Source organism: Zea mays, chromosome 7 (assembly GCF_902167145.1).
Source record: "Zea mays cultivar B73 chromosome 7, Zm-B73-REFERENCE-NAM-5.0, whole genome shotgun sequence".
NCBI lineage: Eukaryota > Viridiplantae > Streptophyta > Magnoliopsida > Poales > Poaceae > Zea > Zea mays.
The window spans coordinates 137,275,245-137,297,084 of record NC_050102.1 but is presented as its reverse complement, the minus strand read 5'-3'; the positions used below and the strand labels follow the sequence as shown (position 1 = coordinate 137,297,084).

Here is a 21,840-nt window from a genome sequence, read left to right as displayed (position 1 = left end):
AAGGAAACAGGTCCGCACCGGACCGTCTACAGTGACTGTCCGGTGGTGCACCGGAATGTCCGGTACACCACCCAACAGAAGGCAAGGATAGCCTTCCTTGTTGGCCTCCAACAGCTCCTAGCTGCCTTGGGGCTATAAAAGGGACCCCTAGGCGCATGGAGGAAATACACAAGCATTCAAGAAACATTCTAAACCTTCAAGAATCCAACTTCACGCATTTGATTCTTTGAGACAGTGACTTGAGCTCCATTTGAGTTGTGAACTCCGTGGGTTGTGTTTTGAGCTCAAGTTGTGACTTGTGTGCGTGATTGTGGCATGATTTGAGTCTTGTGTGTGTTGCTCTCCCCTCCCTTACTTCCGTGCTTCTTTTGTGATCATCGTTGTAAGGGCGAGAGGCTCCAAGTTGTGGAGATTCCTCGCAAACGGGAGAAAGTCAAAGAAAGGAAAAACCGTGGTATTCAAGTTGATCATTGGATCACTTGAAAGGGGTTGAGTGCAACCCTCGTCCATTGGGACGCCACAACGTGGAAGTAGGCAAGTATTACTTGGCCAAACCACGGGATAAAAATCACGTGTCTCTTGTGTGCTTTACCTTTGATTATCTGTGTTCAAGAACTCGCTTCAAGCACTTAGTCGTTCTAACTTTCATAATCAAGTTTTGTGGCTATTAGTGTTGAATTTTACAGGATCACCTATTCACCCCCCCTCTAGGTGCTCTCAATTGGTATCGGAGCCGTTCTCTTCATCTAAGGGACTAATCGCCCAAAGAGATGGATCCTAAGGGAAAGGGGATGGTGGTCAACGACAAGGAGAAGGAATCCCTTTTCAATGAGCCAAGGGACGACAAGCCCACTGACTCTGGCTCGAGTCATAAGAAGAAGGATGGGAAGAAGAAGAGGCGCATCAAGAAGATCGTCTACTACGACAGCGATGAATCCTCTTCTTCACCAAGAGACGACGACTATGACGATTCTTCGTCAAAGAAAAAGACTGTTAATCAAAACTATTCCTTTGATTATTCCCGCATTCCGCACAATTCAAATGCCCATTTACTTTCTATTCCTTTTGGAAAACCCCCACACTTTGATGGAGAGGATTACTCATTTTGGAGTCATAAAATGCGTAGTCATCTATTTTCTCTCCATCCTAGCATTTGGGAAATCGTGGAAAATGGAATGCACTTTGATAGTACGGATAATCTTGTGATGATTAATGAACAAATTCATAAGAATGCACAAGCTACCACTGTTTTGCTAGCATCTTTGTGCAGGGATGAATATAACAAGGTTAGCGGCTTGGACAACGCCAAGCAAATCTGGGACACCCTCAATATCTCACATGAGGGAAATGATGCCACCATGATCACAAAGATGGAACTGGTGGAAGGCGAGCTGGGGAGGTTTGCCATGATCAGGGGAGAGGAGCCAACTCAGACATACAACAGGCTTAAGACCCTGATCAACAAGATTAGGAGCTATGGAAGCACAAGATGGATGGACCATGACGTCGTCCGACTAATGCTAAGGTCATTTACTGTAATTGACCCCCATCTTGTCAACCTTATTCGTGAGAATCCCAGGTACACCAAGATGACGCATGAGGAGATTCTTGGGAAGTTTGTGAGCGGGCGCATGATGGTGAAGGAGGCTCGATATGTGGATGATGCACTAAATGGTCCACTCCTTGTCTACGAGCCTCAACCTGTGGCACTTAAGGCTACTAGCAGCAGGGAGACGCTACCAAGCAAGCTAGCACAAGTGGAGGTCGCAGGCCTCAACGAAGATGAGATGACGCTTATCATCAAGTGTTTCAAGACCGCATTGAAACGATGCAAGGAGTACCCCAACAAGAACAAAACAAGAGGAAAGCGCTCCTGCTTCAAATGCGGTAAGACTGGTCACTTTATTGCTCAATGTCCCGATAATGAGAATGACCAGGCACAAGAAAGACACGGCAAGAGTGAAAAGAAAAAGAACTACAAGAAGGCAAAGGGCGAGGCGCACCTTGGAAAGGAGCGGGACTCTGATTGCTCTTCATCAGACTCCGACGATGAGGGACTAGCCGCCTCAGCCTTCGACAAATCTTCACTCTTCCCCAACGAACGCCATACGTGTCTCATGGCCAAGGAGAAAAAGGTAAGTGTTCGAAATACCTCTAAGTATACTACTAGCGATGATGATTCTAGTGATGATGAAGTAGATTATACTGATTTATTTAAGGGCTTAGATAGAGTTAAAATAGATAAAATCAATGAGTTGATAGATGCTTTAAATGAAAAGGATAGATTGTTAGAAAAGCAAGAGGATATTTTATATGAGGAGCATGATAAGTTTGTTAGTGCGCAAAAATCTCTTGCTTTAGAGATTAAAAGGAATGAAATGCTATCTTCTGAATTATCTGCTTGCCATGAAACTGTGTCTAGTTTAAAGAGTGTAAATGATGATTTAAATGCCAAGCTAGAGGAAGCAAATAAATCTAGTTCATGTGTAGAGCATGTTAGTATTTGTAATAGATGTAAGGATTTTGATGTTGATGCTTGTGATAAACACCTTATGTCTATTACCAAATTAAATGATGAGGTGGCAAGTCTTAATGCTCAACTTAAGACTTGCAAAATTAATTTTGATCAATTAAAATTTGCTAGGGATGCCTACACCGTGGGTAGACACCCCTCTATTAAGGATGGACTTGGTTTTCTAAAGGAAACCAAGAACTTAACAAGCCAAAAGGCTCCCGCTCTCAACAAGGAGAAAGGGAAGGCTCCTATGGCTAGTAGTTCTAAAAAATGTCATGCTTACATTTTGATAGAAAATTTTCTAGAAATGCTCATTATGATAGGAGTTATGATGTGTTTAATTCACATGCTATGTTTGCTTCTAGCTCTACTTTTGTGCATGGTAGAAGTAGGCCTAGAAAAGTAATGTTGTGCCTCATGTGCCTAGGAGAACATGTAATGAACCTTCTACCATTTACCATGCTTGCAACACTTCATTTGCACTTGTATGTAAAAATAAAAAAGTAGTTGCTAGAAAGTTGGGATCCAAATGCAAGGGAGACAAGACTTGTATTTGGGTTCCAAAGGCTATTGTGACTAACCTTGCAGGACCCAACAAGAGTTGGGTACCTAAAACCCCAGTGTAAATTACCTTGCAGGTTTATGCATCCGGGGGCTCAAGCTGGATTATCGACAGCGGATGCACAAACCACATGACGGGGGAGAAGAAGATGTTCACCTCCTACGTCAAGAACAAGGATTCCCAGGATTCGATCATTTTTGGAGATGGGAACCAAGGCAAGGTTAAAGGATTGGGGAAGATAGCCATTACATCCGAGCATTCTATATCAAATGTGTTCTTAGTTGAATCGCTCGGGTACAACTTATTGTCTGTAAGTCAATTATGTAACATGGGTTATAATTGTTTATTTACAAATATAGATGTTTCTGTTTTTAGAAGGGGTGATGGTTCATTAGCATTTAAGGGTGTATTAGACGGCAAACTCTACTTAGTTGATTTTTCAAAAGAGGAGGTCGATCTAGATGCATGCTTAATAGCTAAGACTAGCATGGACTGGTTGTGGCATCGCCGTCTAGCACATGTTGGGATGCATGTGTTAGGACTAATCAATGTCTGCTTTGAAAAAGATAGACCTTGTGCAGCTTGTCGGGCAGGGAAACAGGTGGGAAGCACTCATCACAGCAAGAATGTGATGACAACATCAAGACCACTGGAGCTTCTTCACATGGACCTCTTCGGACCCGTCGCCTACCTTAGCATCGGGGGAAGTAAATATGGTCTTGTAATTGTAGATGACTTTTCCCGCTTCACTTGGGTGTTCTTTTTGCAGGATAAATCAGAAACCCAAGGGACCCTAAAGTGCTTTCTAAGGAGGGCTCAAAATGAATTTGAGCTCAAGGTGAAAAAGATAAGGAGCGACGACGGGTTCGAGTTCAATAACTTATAAGTTGAGGAGTATCTTGAGGAGGAAGGTGTCAAGCATGAGTTCTCCGCTCCCTACACACCACAACAAAACAGTGTGGTAGAGAGGAAGAACAGGACACTTATCGACATGGCGAGGATGATGCTTGGAGAGTTCAAGACGCTCGAGCGGTTTTGGTCGGAAGCTGTGAACACAGCTTGCCACGCCATAAACCGGCTCTATCTGCATCGTCTCCTCAAGAAGACCTCCTACGAACTCCTTACCGATAACAAACCCAATGTCTCTTACTTTCGTGTATTTGGGAGCAAATGCTACATTTTGGTGAAGAAAGGTAGGCATTCCAAATTTGCTCCCAAAGCAGTATAAGAGTTTTTACTAGGGTATGACTCAAATACAAAGGCGTATAGGGTCTTCAACAAATCATCGGGGTTGGTTGAAGTCTCTAGCGACTTTGTATTTGATGAGACTAATGGCTCTCCAAGGGAGCAAGTTGATCTTGATGACATAGATGAAGATGACGTTCCAACGGCCGCAATACGCACCATGGCGATTGGAGATGTGCGACCACAGGAACAACAAGAGCAAGATCAACCTTCTTCCTCAACAATGGTGCATCCCCCAACTCAAAATGATGGACAAGTTCATCAAGAAGAGGCGTGTGATCAAGGGGGAGCACAAGAAGAACAAGCTATGGAGGAAGAAGCACTACCGGCCCCTCCAACTCAAGTCCGAGCGACGATTCAAAGAAATCACCCCGTCGATCAGATTCTGGGTGACATAAGCAAGGGAGTAACTACTCGCTCAAGATTAGCTAATTTTTGTGAGCATTACTCGTTTGTCTCTTCTATTGAGCCTTTCAGGGTAGAAGAGGCCTTGCAAGATCCGGACTGGGTGTTGGCCATGCAGGAAGAGCTCAACAACTTCAAGAGGAATGAAGTTTGGAGCCTGGTGCCACATCCTAAGCAAAACATTGTGGGAACCAAGTGGGTGTTCCGCAACAAGCAAGACGAGCACGGGGTGGTGACAAGAAACAAGGCTCGACTTGTGGCAAAAGGTTATGCCCAAGTCGCAGGTTTGGATTTCGAGGAGACTTTTGCTCCTGTGGCTAGGCTAGAGTCTATTAGAATATTATTAGCCTATGCCGCTCACCACTCTTTCAGGTTGTTTCAAATGGATGTGAAGAGCGCTTTCCTCAACGGGCCAATCAAGGAGGAGGTGTATGTGGAACAACCCCCTGGCTTTGAGGATGACAGGTACCCCGACCATGTGTGTAAGCTCTCTAAGGCGCTCTATGGACTTAAGCAAGCCCCAAGAGCATGGTATGAATGCCTTAGAGATTTCTTAATTGCTAATTCTTTCAAGGTTGGGAAAGCCGATCCCACTCTTTTTACTAAGACTTGTGTCGGTGACCTTTTTGTGTGCCAAATTTATGTCGATGACATAATATTTGGTTCTAATAACCAAAAGTCTTGTAAGGAGTTTAGCAGGGTGATGACTCAAAAGTTTGAGAAGTCAATGATGGGTGAGTTGAACTACTTCCTTGGGTTTGAAGTGAAGCAACTCAAGGATGGCTCCTTCATCTCCCAAACGAAGTACACTCAAGATCTTCTCAAGCGGTTTGGGATGAAGGACGCCAAGCCCGCGAAGACACCGATGGGAATCGACGGACATATCGACCTCAACAAAGGAGGTAAGTCTGTTGATCAAAAGGCATACCGGTCTATGATAGGGTCATTACTTTATTTATGTGCTAGTAGATCGGATATTATGCTTAGCGTATGCATGTGTGCTAGATTTCAATCTGACCCAAGGGAATGTCACCTTGTGGTCGTTAAGAGGATTCTTAGATATTTAGTTTCTACGCCTTGCTTCGGGATCTGGTATCCAAAGGGGTCTACCTTTGACTTAATTGGATATTCAGACTCCGATTATGCTGGATGCAAGGTTGATAGGAAGAGTACATCAGGGATGTGCCAATTCCTAGGAAGGTCCTTGGTGTCTTGGAGTTTAAAGAAACAAACCTTCGTTGCCCTATCCACCGCTGAGGCTGAGTATGTTGCCGTAGGACAGTGTTGCGTGCAACTACTTTGGATGAGGAAAACCCTTCGGAACTTTGGCTACAATCTGAGCAAAGTCCCACTCCTATGTGACAATGAGAGTGCAATCCGCATGGCGGATAATCCTGTTGAACACAGCCGCACTAAGCACATAGACATCCGGCATCACTTTCTGAGAGACCACCAGCAAAAGGGAGATATCGAGCTTTTCCATATTAGCATCGAGAACCAGCTAGCCGATATCATTACCAAGCCATTAGATGAGAAGACCTTTTGCAGGTTGCGTAGTGAGCTAAATGTCTTAGATTCGCGTAACTTGGATTGATCTATAGCATACATGTGTTTTATGCCCTTGATCATGTTACTTATACATTTATGCAATTTGTTGCTTATTTATGGTGCTCAAGATGTGCAAGGGATCCCTAGACCTCACAAGTTCATGTGTGAATAATGCACATATTTAGGGGGAGAAGTGCTACAACTTGACCCTTTGAGACTAACCTTTGTGTTTAAGTGTACTTGATGTAGTCTCAAAGGTGCATTGAAAGGGAAAGGTGAACTTGGACCATGCAAAGACTTCCACTGCACTCCGGTATTAGTGTACTCAACTCCAAGTTCATTCTTATGCTCTTATTGCCTTTTGCTCTTAATTGACATTTTTGGTGAGGCAATGGGGTTAAAGGGGCAAAAAATGATCCTGTTTTGGTGCTTGATGCCAAAGGGGGAGAAACTAAGGCCAACACAAATGGATCAACTACCACTTGAGAATTTTGAAAATAGTAGAGTTAGAATTTTAGATTTGTCCAAAATACTCTTACTGCAAAATTTGGTCTCTTGTGGGGGAGAATTTATGATTATGGGAAAGGGGGGGGGTTTGGCACTTGATCAATTTTTCCATTGGAATATCTCTCTTTGTGCCTAAACAAGTGCGTTTGACTTAGAGATAGGAAAATGAATTTGATTTGCAAAAACAAACTAAGTGGTGGCAAAGAATGATCCAAATATGCTAAATTAGAATAAAAAACAATTTGGTCTTCAATTTGAATCGATGTTGCATGTTTTGCATTGCTTTTTGATGTGTTGGCATAAATCACCAAAAAGGGGGAGATTGAAAGGGAAATGTGCCCTTGGGCCATTTCTATAATATTTTGGTGATTAAGTGTCTGTTGGGGACTTGTTCTCAAATGCTAAGAGTTAAGAACAAGGCAACATAAAAAGTGTTAAGTGTTAAAGTCCTTCGTCCTTCGAAGCATTATGTCCCTTCGGGAAATAATGAGTTTCGGACGAAGGTCATAAGAGACATACCTTCGTAAACATAACAAGTAATGACGAAGGATTCATATAAAGCATGAAATATAATATAAGCATCATCATAGAATCATTTCTATTTTATTAACATGGAAAAATAGAAATGATTTCAAATTACAAATGTACCTTCGGTCCTGAGAGAAGGTGAAATGTACAAGCGTGACGCAAAAGCAAATGCCAAGTCAGCGTGAACAGTACGGGGATACTGTTCACCTATTTATAGACACGGGACACAGCCCTTACAAAATTACATTTATGCCCTTTACATCTGACAATAACTCTATAGTAATCCATCGAGGTCCGAATAGCCTTTTCATCTTTAAGTCGGTTTCCTTTCCTGCCACCATGCCGAAGCTTTTCTGCTCACAGCTTCGGTGTTGTATCAACCTTCGTATGCTTTGAGCTTCTCCCTCTGTGATACCGATTCGAGTCCGAAGATACCTGTTTGCACATTATACTCCAGAAACACTATTAAATCATGTTTTTGAGGACCTTCGGACGCCGAAGGTCCCCAACAGTAGCCCCTCGCAATATTAATTTGTTTGAAATAATAAATTCAGATTGCGATATGAACGAAGGCTTTATGCCGAAGGTCCGAAAAAACACCTTCCCTTTGCTAGAATAGCAACATTCAATGACAAGTGGGGTCTTTCAACTTTCAACGCATCAAGCGTATAAATACGGCCATACCGCAAACTTATTTTGCACGCTTTCTGGCCAACCACTCCTGCTCACTGATTTTTTAGCTCTTGTGCACTGTGATCTGCTAAGCTTTTAGCTTTGAAGCTTCGGCTTTGAAAACAGTTTTTTAGTGTTTCCGAAGATGTCTGAAGCTGCTAAGAAGGCTGCTGCTGAGATGAAGCTGAGTCTTGATGAAGAGAAGAACTTAGGGTTTCTTATAGCAATGTCGAAGACCAACACAGAAAAGATCACCAGGGAAATTCTGGAAGGGCTGTCTGAAGATACTGGTGACAGTGACAGTTTTGATGTGGACAGCGGTGGCGAAGACTCCGAAGATCGCCCCTGGCGACCAAGCCATTCAGTTTATGGTAAATCAACTATCAAAGAGAATCATCTTGTTAATATGAGAGGAAGGTATTTCCGGGATCTGTCCATTGTGAGGGCGGACGAAGGGGAAAAGACTTGCCCAGACCCCGAAGAAAATGAAGTCGTGGTATTCCGAAGCTTTTTGAAGGCTGGGCTGCGATTGCCCTTGAGCAGCTTCGTCGTGGAAGTGCTGAAGATCTTTGAAGTCTATCTTCACCAACTTACCCCCGAGGCAATTATAAGGCTGAATATCTTCGTGTGGGCCGTGCGAAGCCAGGGTCTGAAGCCTGATGCAAGAAGCTTCTGCAATATTCACGAATTATCATACGAGACAATACCTTGGGGTAAGGAACAGTATCACAATAACTTTGGCTGCTACAAATTTGTTTCTCGGTCTGGGTCAAGCTGCCCCGTGCCAACTTTTCGGAAAAAATGGCCCAGCGGCTGGATGACAGAGTGGTTTTATGTAAAAAATGATCTGAAAACACGAGAAGACATCAAAGGTATAATCATGCGTCCTATTTGGCAAAGCTTCGGCCTTCGGAGGCCGAAGGTTGAAATGAATGAAGCCGCCGAAGAGTGCCAAAGAGCCTTCGGCGTTGTCTGCTCTTTTATGGGAACAAGGGACTTAGTACAAGAGCATATTGCCTTCAGGGTGTGGCCGCTTGCGGAGAAATGGGAAATGCCACAAGAAACCATTAAAGAGGCCGACGAAGGTGGACTTGTCAGGTTTAAGTACACTTTTAAATTTGGAGATAAATTTATTGAGCCAGATGATGAGTGGTTGAAAAGCATTGACAATTTAAGTGTTGAGCTGCTTGGGACCTACTCGAAGGCCGAAGATACTGCAATGTCAGCAGCCTTCGGAGGCCGAAAAAAGAAAAGGCTGAATCGGGTATTTGATGCCATCGGGTTTGTCTACCCTGACTATTGCTACCCCATTCGAAGGCAGAAGAGAAAAAATACAACCTCTGCAAAAGAAGAAACTGCAGCTGCTCCTAGCGAGCCAGAACCAAAAAGGAAGAAGATAAAGGTTCTTACGCATCGGCCGCGTTATATTGAACCAGCTTCGGTGCCTGAGTTTACCGGAGAGACTTCTTCGGCCACCGAAGCTGAAAAACCAGCCGAGCCAACTTTGCTGCCAGAAGTCGCAGAAACAGCCGAAGTACCAACGAAGACAAAATTGGAGCAATCAAAAATTTTGTTACCGGAAACGAAAGAGAAGGCCGAAGCGCCATTCACAGAAAAAATGGAAGAGGTAAAGGAAGCAACCGAGGACTCCAAAACATCAGAAGTTTTGAGTCCTTCAGCAATTATTGGGACATCAAAAAATGAAAAAGTGCCAGCTGCAACTCCGAAGAGAAAAAGAATGGCTAATGTGCTAGATGTACTGGAAACGATCATATCTTCGAGCACACCTCCGAAGAAGGCTGCTATTACTTTTGAAACAACAGCTGAAATTTCTGGTTCTGCAGCTCCAGAGCAAGAAATTGAAGCCGAAGCTGGGCCCTCAGAGCCCACAAAGGCAAAAACCTTGGAAAGTGAGGCAGAAAAAATAACAAAGCCAACTTTTGCTGAAGAAACTGGTGTTGTTACCCCCGAAGCATCCCCCAAAATTCGTGATTATATTTTTCGTCATGCTTCGGGGAAAAAATTATCAGAAAAAGAAGAACAAGAGGCCCAACACTATGCCCAAAGGTTGAAATATCCAAAGGGGGCGTTGATATTTAATGGCAGTGGAGAAGAAGATTTCTTGTATTGCCTCCCCGACAGCAAGGAAATTTCTGTCTGTCGGGAGATGAGCAGAAGCTTCGGATTCCCAACTTTAGAAGACGGACTTTCGGTGCTGTCAAAGAACGATCTGGCTGACAGCCTAGCTTACAACAGTTTAAAGGTGCGACAAATAGAATTCTTATATTTTTGTTGAGTTCAAGATTTTTCGTTTGTTTAAAACTATTGACACAGACATATTCCTGTCTGCAGGGCCTGATACTCAGCAATGCCCTCAGAGCACAGAAAGATGCTGAGGACGAAGGATGTACTATAGCCCTGAGCAACCTTCGTTCCGAAGTAATTGAACTGAGGAACGAAGGTCTCGAAAAAGACAAAATATTGCATTCCTTAATAAATAAAATAAAAGAAGACGAAGCTATTTTCAAAGGTCAGGCCGAAGCTCAGAAGCGTGAAATTGAAAACCTTCGTAAACAATTAGCCAGAGCTAAAGAGGAATGCATACTTGAAGAAACAAGGCGAGAACTCAGCGACCAATGGGCAAATCATTTAGAAGAAACTGTTAAAGAGCTTCGGTCAGCCAAGAAGAAATGCTTCGAGAAATCTATGGAGTGTGTCAAGAAAATAAAAACTAGCTTCGCCAGCGTTGGCGCATTTTCGCAAGAAGAAAACTTTATAAGAGGTAACCCCGAAGGTCCCCTGGAATGGATCAATCATGAGGCGGAGGCCTTTGAAGAAATTTTAAATAGTCGCGGAGACATCTGCGCTTTTTCTGGTGCCAGAGGGATTGCCACCATTTTGGAGGGGAAAGGATGTGAACATGTAAAGATTTTATCGTGGTCCGAAGCCACCTTGTCCACTGAAGATATAAAAGATCCTTCAGCCGAAGCTAACGCGGTTGGGGGAAAATTTTTCACCGACATCTGGGACAACGGTGGTAGAGAAATGGCCCAAGAAATCATTCAGAAAAGCGAGAAAGGGATTCATGAGGCTAGAAAAGTAGCCGAGGCTGCTGAGAAAAACGCAGAGCCTGAAGGGCAAATAGGTACTAACGAATAGTTTTCATTGCGTTATAACTTTTAATTTTATAGTTCGTTCGCGATCTGTAATAGTGATGTAATAATATCCCGTCCTCACTCAGATCCTACTAAAGCATCTTCGGGCCCTCAGCCTAAAGATGACGACGAAATTAAAAAGATGGCCGAAGCTATCATGGATCAGGTTGTCGATCGACTGCTGAACGAAGCTGCAGAGATAGTACTTAGGGAAGACTAAGTGCTATTGCAAAAAACATTTGATATATGATTTGTGTAATATTCTGTAATCCTGTATGTAATATACTTGTTTTATGATTCAATTCTTTACGATGCATGAAACTTTAAACACGTACCATTTTTGAGTCTTCGACGAAAAAACACCTTCCCTTCTTTTCATGCTTCGTGAAGAAGAATTTATCATTTATCACGACAATATCCATAGTGTTCTGATAAGAAATATCCAAGCTTCGTAAAAATAATCCCCGAAGCTATGCCTCGAAGATCAATATTGTTTCTCCCTGTAACTTGGCATGATTTGCCCTTTCTCAAAGCATTTTCCGAAGATCGATAACATGCCCCCTTCTTGTGCCACATGCAGCATGATGTATGATGATTATGCTATGCAAAATGATGTGATGATGTTATGTTATGCAAAATGATATTTTGTGCCGAAGATACGCACATTCCTGCAATGGAGCACAATCTTTTGTATCAATACTGACTTTTTCATTATAAGCCTCCCTTAGGAGCTTCTTCGCCTTTTACTTCAGCGGAATCAGCGTTTATTTTTCGCTGTAAGTTCTGCATCCCCTTAGGAACGTCTTTGGAACTTCTTCGCCTTTTACTTTCGGCGGTATCAGCGTTGACTTTTCGCTGTAAGTTCTGCATTCCCTTAGGAACGTCTTTGGAACTTCTTCGCCTTTTACTTTCGGCGGTATTTAGCTCTGCATTCCCTTAGGAACGACTTTGGAGCAGAAAACCTACGCTGCGCTCCCTTAGGAACGACTTCTTGTAGCTTCGGCAAGCTTACTCTGCGTCCCTTAGAACGACTTTTTGTAGCTTCGGCAAGTTTACTCTGCGTCCCTTAGAACGACTTTTTCCTTGCTCCGAAAAATACATATCGTGGTGGAGGCAAGCTTATTCGCCCTTCTCTTGCAAATTCTTACAATTTGAACCTGTGAAAAAGATTTACTTTCCTCGTGGCAAACGACAAAACCATTACATGAAGTTTAAAAAGTGTTCTTTATTACATGAAAAATGAAACTTGAATAGAGAAGACTTCTATCAAAGTAGGATACTTGTCAATAGATGTGCTTTGACTCTGGCACAGTGCTATTAACTGTGCGAGCTTCGGACTGTTCTCTGAAATCCCGTTGATTTTGAGTATATTGGCCCCCTTCTGGCTGCTGGCCTTGTTGTAGCGGTGGTGGAGGCGGAGGTTGTTGCCAGGAAGCCTGAGGCTGACTCGCCGAAGCAACAGAAGCTGCAGGGTGATTGCCTACATATTCTGGGATGTAAGGCGAATGATACGAAGCAGTGTGCATGACCTGCTTCGGCTGAGCCTGTTGCGCGGCAGCTTCGGCTATCTCTTTTTGCTTCTGAATGGTAACATGGCACATCCTGGTAGTATGACCTTTGTTTTCACCACAGAATAAGCAAAATATTCTTCTGGGTTGATCCCCGAATCTTCCGCCGAAGCCCCTGGCGCCTCTGCCTCTTGGAGCTGGTGGTCGGAAGGAGCTTTGCTGTTGCCCCGAAGCCTGTGAGGAGTACTGTGGCCTTTGCTGCTGGCTCCCCTTATCATCATTTTGATTGGAATTATGAATTGATCTGACATGCCTCGGATAGAATCTTCCTCCGAAGCCCCTGGTCATCTCAGAAAATCTGAAGGCCTCCTCCCTTCTTTGGCGAAAATCATTGTCAGCTCGAATATATTCATCCATCTTCTGGAGCAGCTTCTCCAGCGTTTGTGGTGGCTTCCTGGCAAAATACTGCGCTGATGGCCCTGGCCGAAGCCCCTTGATCATGGCCTCAATGACAATCTCATTGGGCACTGTCGGCGCATGTGCTCTTAAACGCAGAAACCTTCGGACATATGCCTGAAGGTATTCTTCGTGGTCCTGGGTGCACTGGAAAAGGGCCTGAGCAGTGACCGGCTTTGTTTGAAACCCTTGGAAACTAGTTATGAGCATATCTTTCAGTTTCTGCCAAGAAGTGATTGTCCCTGGCCGAAGAGAAGAGTACCAGGTCTGAGCAACACTTCTGACGGCCATGACGAAGGATTTTGCCATGACTGCCGTATTGCCACCGTATGAAGATATTGTTGCCTCGTAGCTCATTAGGAATTGCTTCGGGTCTGAGTGACCGTCATATATGGGAAGCTGAGGTGGCTTGTAAGTCTGTGGCCAAGGTGTAGCCTGCAATTCCGTTGAAAGAGGAGAAGCATCATCAAAAGCAAAGTTTCCATGATGGAGATTTTCATACCAGTCGTCGTCATTGCGGAAATTTTCCTGATGAAGCTCTCTGCGTGGAGGCCTTCGGGTTTGATCATCTTGAACGAAATGACGGACCTCTTCCGAAGCTTCATCTATCTGTCTCTGAAGATCAGCTAGACGAGCCATCTTTTCCTTCCTGCGCTGAACTTGTTGCTGAAGGATCTCCAAATTTTGAATTTCCTGATCAAGATCATCATCCGGAGGTGTTGGACTGACAGCCTTCCTTTTCTGGCTTCGGGCTTCTCTAAGAGAAATAACATCCTGATTGGGATCCAGCGACTGCAGTGTGCCAGCTCCTGTTGTTGAAGCCTTCTTCGGCGGCATGACGAAGGTGACGCTTGCCGAAGGTATTCAAAGCTCAAGAAATGGAAGTGAGTTCACCGGAGGTGGGCGCCAATGTTGGGGACTTGTTCTCAAATGCTAAGAGTTAAGAACAAGGCAACATAAAAAGTGTTAAGTGTTAAAGTCCTTCGTCCTTCGAAGCATTATGTCCCTTCGGGAAATAATGAGTTTCGGACGAAGGTCATAAGAGACATACCTTCGTAAACATAACAAGTAATGACGAAGGATTCATATAAAGCATGAAATATAATATAAGCATCATCATAGAATCATTTCTATTTTATTAACATGGAAAAATAGAAATGATTTCAAATTACAAATGTACCTTCGGTCCTGAGAGAAGGTGAAATGTACAAGCGTGACGCAAAAGCAAATGCCAAGTCAGCGTGAACAGTACGGGGATACTGTTCACCTATTTATAGACACGGGACACAGCCCTTACAAAATTACATTTATGCCCTTTACATCTGACAATAACTCTATAGTAATCCATCGAGGTCCGAATAGCCTTTTCATCTTTAAGTCGGTTTCCTTTCCTGCCACCATGCCGAAGCTTTTCTGCTCACAGCTTCGGTGCTGTATCAACCTTCGTATGCTTTGAGCTTCTCCCTCTGTGATACCGATTCGAGTCCGAAGATACCTGTTTGCACATTATACTCCAGAAACACTATTAAATCATGTTTTTGAGGACCTTCGGACGCCGAAGGTCCCCAACAGTGTCCAACACATAATGAGTGAGATATTATGTGCCAAACAAGCAAAAGGTGCAAATCATGTAACAAGGTATGTTTCTAGACTTAGTACATTGTTTTGAGTACTAACATACTTTGTCTAAGTGCTAGAAATAGAGAAAAAAAAAGAAGAAAAATATTGCAAGTGACTTGGCTGTGTACAGCCGAAGTCCAGCTCAGTCTGGCACACCGGACTGTCCGGTGGTGCACCGGACAGTGTCTGGTGCGCCAGGCTGGCCTCTAGTGACAGGCCGCTCTCGGGAAAGTTTGGCGGCGTATGGCTATAATTCACTGGACTGTCCGGTGGTGCACCGGACTGTCCGGTGGTGCACCGGACTGTCCGGTGAGCCAATGGCCGCCAGCGCAACGGTCGACCGCGCAATCCGTGGGCGACGCGTTGCCCGCGCCAACGGTCGGCAGGGGGCACCGGACTGTCCAGTGTGCACCGAACAGTGTCCGTTGTGCCAACTGCCACGGCGCTGCAACGGTCATCTGCGCCAGAAAAGGAAACAGATCCGCACCGGACCATCTACAGTGACTGTCCGGTGGTGCACCGAACTGTCCGGTGCACCACCCGATAGAAGGCAAGGATAGCCTTCCTTGTTGGCCTCCAACGGCTCCTAGCTGCCTTGGGGCTATAAAAGGGACCCCTAGGCGCATGGAGGAAATACCCAAGCATTCAAGAAACATTCTAAGCCTCCAAGACTCCAACTTCGCGCATTTGATTCTTTGAGATAGTGACTTGAGCTCCATTTGAGTTGTGAACTCCGTGGGTTGTGTTTTGAGCTCAAGTTGTGACTTGTGTGCGTGATTGTGGCGTGATTTGAGTCTTGTGTGTGTTGCTCTCCCCTTCCTTACTTCCGTGCTTCTTTTGTGATCATCATTGTAAGGGCGAGAGTGTAACACCCCAGGTGTTACCAAGGCCCTAACTCCCTACTTGTACTCATGACATGTTATCTCATGTGGTTCAGTGGAAGAGAGGGAGTCCCAAAACCTTGGAAACCATGTATTAACTAAGAATGTTAATGACAAAAGCATTACCCAAGCATTTATGCAATTATCACCTTGGGCAAGAGAAGATTAAACCCTAGACCCTTCTTGATCCCTTAACTCCCAAAACCCTGGTTTAAGGGAAAGGTTAAGCAAATGTGCAAATCATGAGTTAACCCTTAACCAAAGTTTAAGTAACATTATAATCTACAAAATGCAGAGGGGAAACATTACAAAAAGGCCCCTTAAAGACCCCAAATCCATTCTTTAAGTGGAAAGCACACTAGAGCTCTCTAATCCTCTCTAAGTCAAAAATAAACCCTAATCTAAAGATCAGGCGTGTTCACTTAGTAAATGGCACCAAGACCACTTGGTCTGAATATCAAAAGGAGCCAAACCACCTAAGGAACCCATTGGAAAAGTTTGAACCGGAGCCAAATTCGTTTGACACGATTTGACAACACTTTTGTCTCGGGGTGAACAGTGAGACAACCTAGAATTGGCGTCCCCAAATCTCCCTACCTAGGGCATATCTGCCATTGGAACTCACATACAAGAGACAGCCCTAGGTGCCAGGAAGAGATCTGCACCGGATTTGTGCCAATATTCGCAAGTTTGCGATCTCAGCAATCTTTTGAACAAGGGCAGAAACACACCTCCACGTGTTCGACGCGCCCTGAACTCGCCAGAGCACGCCCGGCGCCCGACCGCGCGCACCCCGCGTCACGCCAAGCCGAGCCCGTGCCATTGCCCGCGCCCGCGCCTATAAAGCCAGCCAAGGCTTCAACCGTACGCCCCCGCTCGCTCTCGACCTCACCGGAGCGCAAGATCACCGGCGTTTGCCCGGCGCACAGCGTGCCAGCGGCCGCCCGAGCACCCACCACCGTAGACCGGCCAATCGAGTCATCCCCAACCCCGTCTGACCCTCGAGAGAGACTCTGCGTGCCTCGGTGAAGCTCCCAGAGCGAGGAATCGGGCTCTGCCTCGCCGGAGACACCAGATCAAGGTCATCGGACTTCACCCGACCGCCGGCGAACGTGGACCAACCTCCACGGTGAGCCTTTCTTCAATTCCTTGCATGAGTAGACTCCTTAGCACCCCGTGAAGCTTCTCGTGCCCTTGGATTGAACTGTATCGCCGTGGATAGGCCGGAGCACCCGCCGCCGACAAGCTCGCCCGCCTGCGCACGTGGACCGGCCGATTCCGGCCTTCACCGTCGTCAAGTCGTACCTCGCCGTGACCACAAGGACTTCCCGGAGCCAACCCGCCCTTCGCCGGACCTCCCTCGCCGCCGGTAAGCCGTGCCGCCCTATTTTACTTCTGCGGGTACTGTTCAAAAAGGGGGAGGGACCTCGGGGAAGAAGGAAAAGAAGTCAGGGGGGTTTTTGAATTGTTAGAGACTCAGATGAATAGATGCGCAGGGGTATAAGTTAAAGGATTGTTTTAGGAAAAGCCCAGGGTCCTCGGTGTAAACTGGTTTTCCAGAAAACATTTTAAACATTTCTCTTTTAAATACAAACAGAGCTTGTAAAATTCATAACTTCAGTTTTATTCAACCAAATTTAGTCATATCAATTTTGCCAGATTCTAAATAAGGTAAACTACTTAGAAAAAATACAAAACCCCCTAAGTGTTGCTGAATAATTTAAAGTTCTAAATTAAATAGTGTTCTGGCTAAAAGCTAAATAAAAGAGGGAAAAATAGTTACACTGTTAGACTGGGGTTAAGAAAAATCAAAGAAGTACTTAATCACTCCCTAATCTGTTTAAAAATAATATACCCCTCAGTACACCAAATTAAGGTAGGGTTTACCATTTAAATCATTTTTAGTCCAAAGTTAAAGAAAATAGAAAAAGTAGTTTAAAATAAGAACCAGGGGTAACCACATTTTTGCTAGCTCACTTATTTAGTATAGTTCACTGGAAAATTTTGTTAGACCCTCTGTTAGTACAAAAGAAATGCATTACCTTTTATTTTATAAGAACAATGAAAACTTAGGAAAATCTTAGAAAAATAATCCTGAGGAGAAAACACCCCAAACCTTGGGATAACTAATATTTTGTTATTATGAATATAGGAAAATTATGAGTTCTGTTGTTTGATATTTTTTAAATAACAAGTTAGTTATAAGTACCTTTTTGGCATTAAACTTTAGAAAATCACAACTAAATATCCAGTAGGTCTTTTTCTGTGATTTTTAACACAGAGGCCTAATATCATCTATGAATATTGACAAAAATAAAATTTGGTGCAGAAACCTCACCTAAATTAGAGTTATAGTATAAAGTGCCCTTTTCCCCTTACTTTTGATAATTTTACACAAGTAGTGTCTGAATTAATTTCAGCCTCAAACTTCTAGAATAACCCACAATGGTAAATGTTTACCCACTGTAATATTTATGACATTTTTGAAAAATGTAATCTGACCATGATAGTTCAAAATGCTTATTTAGAAGCACAATGGAAAGTAAAAGGAAAATGTTGGGATAATTAGATAATGTACAACCAAAACCTTTCAAGTACCCCATGGAACATAAAAATATAATTAAAAAGTGTAACTTCATTCAAAATCTCAAAGATGAAAGTGCAAAACCCTTAAGTATACCCGCAAGAAACCCTAGAGTACCACTACACTTAGTACTATTTTACCATGCATAACCCCTACAATTTATCATGTCATTAATAAGAATATATCTTATTCATTGCATTCGATAGACTGTAATCTCACTGACGGGGAGTACATCCTCATGCCGGAGCAAGGAGTTGCTCAGGAGGTAGCCCAGGATCCAGCACCAGAGCCTACCATCGAGGATCTGCCTGCCCCAGCTTTGGAAGGCAAGCCCCGGTTTTATGCATAACCTACTTATTATGCTATTTTACTACACTTATTGTTTGTAGGTTTGTAATGCGCACTTAAGTGTAGGAGTTGTTTGGAACCATAGTTGCATGACTCAGGATACCTTTTGAGATGGATACTAGTATGCTAGGTCGAGTAGCTGCTTTACTAATTAGGGATCTCGGTAGAAGTCGAGTGATTTTATAGAACTCGCGCAAGGTCAGGAATTGATTGTATCCACCTTGATAACAGAATGATTATGGTCTATGGACACGGATCCATGGGGATGCGTTGTTTATGAGACAGAAATTGGAATAAGGATTAACGTGCGGATACCTGTGTCAAGCGTTTGAACGTACTAAGCACATGCCGAGAAATATGGTAAATCGGTAAGCCTAGTACCTGAGTGAACCTGGCCCCTCCTCACACGACCTGAGACGTGGTCTCCTATTCCGGTTATGGTGGGTATAAGTGAGGTCACTGCACGACGGCAGTCGGGGTCAGTGAGCCATTGTACGCCAAGGCGGTGACACTACTAGAAAACCCCCCTTGTAGCTATGCTTTTTTGGACAATAGGCACGCTTTAATTCATCTCTATATGAATGTACGCACGCTTTCCAAAAACGTGTTAGAAGCGTCTTCGTATGGACCGTATCAGACTTTGTAGAAACGATTATCGTAAGCGTATATATTAGATGAATAGACGTTTCATAGACACGTTAGATGCATGTTTAGACACATTGATACGCTTTTATAGATGCGCATATAACATGTGTCTATTATTGTTGTTATGTCATATAGTAACGTTTCATTATGTGTGAAAAAATATAGATACAATATTATAGATACATTCATAATTCATGTGTATTACTATAGTCACGTTTTATAGTGACGCTTTATTGTGCATTAAGGAGTATAGAGACGATATAGTAGGTGACACGAATGATGACATGGCAGGTGATGCGGACAGGTGACATGGCAGGTGATGTGGAAAAATGACGTGGCAGGTGATGTGGAAAGGTGACGTGTCAGCTGAAGTGGCGAGTGACACATTTTATAGTAATGCCAAAATGCGTGTTAACAAAAGTAGAAACAATACTATAGCCACGTTTGTATTGTGTGCCGACGCGTATCAATATGTTGTATAGTAACGTCAAAGTGTGTATTAAGACCTGTAGAAACGATTTTGTACATACATCTATATTTGTTTGTAATAATATAGACACGTTATACTGTAACGCTTTATTACGTGCCAAAAAAAGTTGTTTTCATTTATATATCGAGATGAATGTTAAAAAAAATCAAATTATAAAGCCTCAATAATATTGCTTTTGGCCTTGGCAAAATATCAAGAAGCTAACTAACTCGATAGCAAACATGTTCAGTAACTGCCAATTGTGTTCACAAAGAAGCAAAGCCAAAGTGGCAATATCATACAAATATCACTTAAAAATTTTAGTAACTACTAGAATCTAACTGATTCACTTTGCAATTATACTAGGCTTCCCATCTAGCTTTGTCCACGCCATCTAGCTTTGTCCACGTGTTGCAGGTACCAACTTGTTGCGGGTACAAGATGAGCTTCTAGCTTGCTTCACCTATGAAGCATGTGTTAGATCAATAACTCAATTTGAAGTTGTTATGGGGACACATGTACTATTTGAAATAAAAAAGAAACTTACATGTGTAATTGGCCAAGGAATAACATAGCCAATAGCATCAATTAGTGTACAAATCTGATTAGATGGTCTAGGTACCTCCTCACCTATAATATTGCCGAGTTCAATATTTTCAAGGCCTTCAACAAGAACCCCACAATATTCTGGTCCAAGCTTTGCTCCTAATATTTCTCTTTGGCTATCTGTAGTCACTAACTTCCCTTTGGCCACAACTCTACCTTTGTTTATCAGTGAAATAAGGTAGACTTGCTTTTGTCTCTACAAATTACAAAACATGTACATATGATCTTTTGGTAAAACAACGTCATAATTGGAAAGAAATAAGGCAAATAAAACCACATACTGATTCTGATATGCCCATGCTGGCAGCTTGAACCCTTCGAGTTCTCTATAATAAACATCAAATCATAGCATCACTTAATCAAATTATGCTTTATATTTTAATTGAAACAATAATACAATTAGCTTAGACATACCATGTTGTGCAATATAGGATCACTTGGCAAATCTGTGACTACATTGCCATCAAGTTGTGCCTCCTACAGGCATAGTTTCACTCAATTATTATAGAAAAAGGAAATTATAAATATTAGATTTTAACAACAAGAACCAATTATTGAACCCTAGAGTTGCAAAAGAAAGCTAATTAATTAGGCAACTAAACTAAAAAGGAGTTTTAATGCTTTTTGCTTAAGTTTATATAGGCTAAATGAGACAGATTAACAACTGAATGAAAGCATAGTACATGCTACTTCTTAAAAAACTACAGCAAAGATCAATAAATCAACAGGTGAAAAGAAACTTTGCAAATTTATCTCACATGAAAATCCTTTATATCTCTACTATTCTGCAAGAACAATCTATATCCAACTACAAGAAAACAAATTTGCAAAATAACAAATTTTAAGCAGGTAACAAAATAAAAGAAAACAAGATACATGTGCATTGGTAATTGAGTAGGCCTTTCTAACATACCTTTGAAGGTGTTTGCTCATGTGGTGTAGATGTATGGACTTGAGTTTGTCCAAGACTTCTATGGACAAATTGTTGTTGCTGCTACGATTGTCAAATCTTGGGATGTCTAAAGGAGCTAAGGTTGGGCTTTCTGCTACATGGCCAAGGTGCTGCCCAAGAATGGAGGTTGACCTTTCATTTGGGACACCATTTTCATCTGTCTCTATAATTACCTTTCCTCCTTGTATTGCTAGTAAATTTGAAAGTGTGAATTCCCCTATAATCTGTCTAACCTCTCCATTTGGCCCTGCATATATGAAAATGTAAGATTTCACATTGTACCAAGATATACAAGAACAAACCTGAAACTTACATATGATCTTAATTGGACTTCAAGGTTGGTGTGGCAGGCGGACTAATAAACCATCAACATCAGGAGGGGACTGTAAACTTTCATTGTTCTCATTATCTGCCACATTTTCGTGCTCCTCCTGAGCAGCTTCTGCACCATCTCCATCAATGTTCAAATTCTTTAATCTTTGAAGTCCTCTTGTCATGATTGATTCTGCTTATTACATATAGGAGATCAAGAAAACAAAAGATGAGCATGTTAGTTGCCTTGTGAAATTGCATTCTCAGTTAAGAGCTAAGATTAGAAATTAGGAATTTCATTATGCAAATTTTAGGCAAGAAA

The 21,840-nt window shown here is 42.9% G+C and overlaps 1 long non-coding RNA gene across 1 annotated transcript; it reads right to left on the bottom strand.

Moving 5' to 3' along the window:
- Positions 1-19,859: 19,859 nt before the first annotated feature.
- On the bottom strand, positions 19,860-20,762 carry LOC103634201 (uncharacterized). Its single transcript, XR_002263525.2, has 4 exons — positions 20,669-20,762; positions 20,536-20,580; positions 20,196-20,450; positions 19,860-20,111 (listed from the first exon to the last, which is right to left on the bottom strand). It is a non-coding gene; the product is annotated as an uncharacterized lncRNA (long non-coding RNA).
- Positions 20,763-21,840: the final 1,078 nt, after the last annotated feature.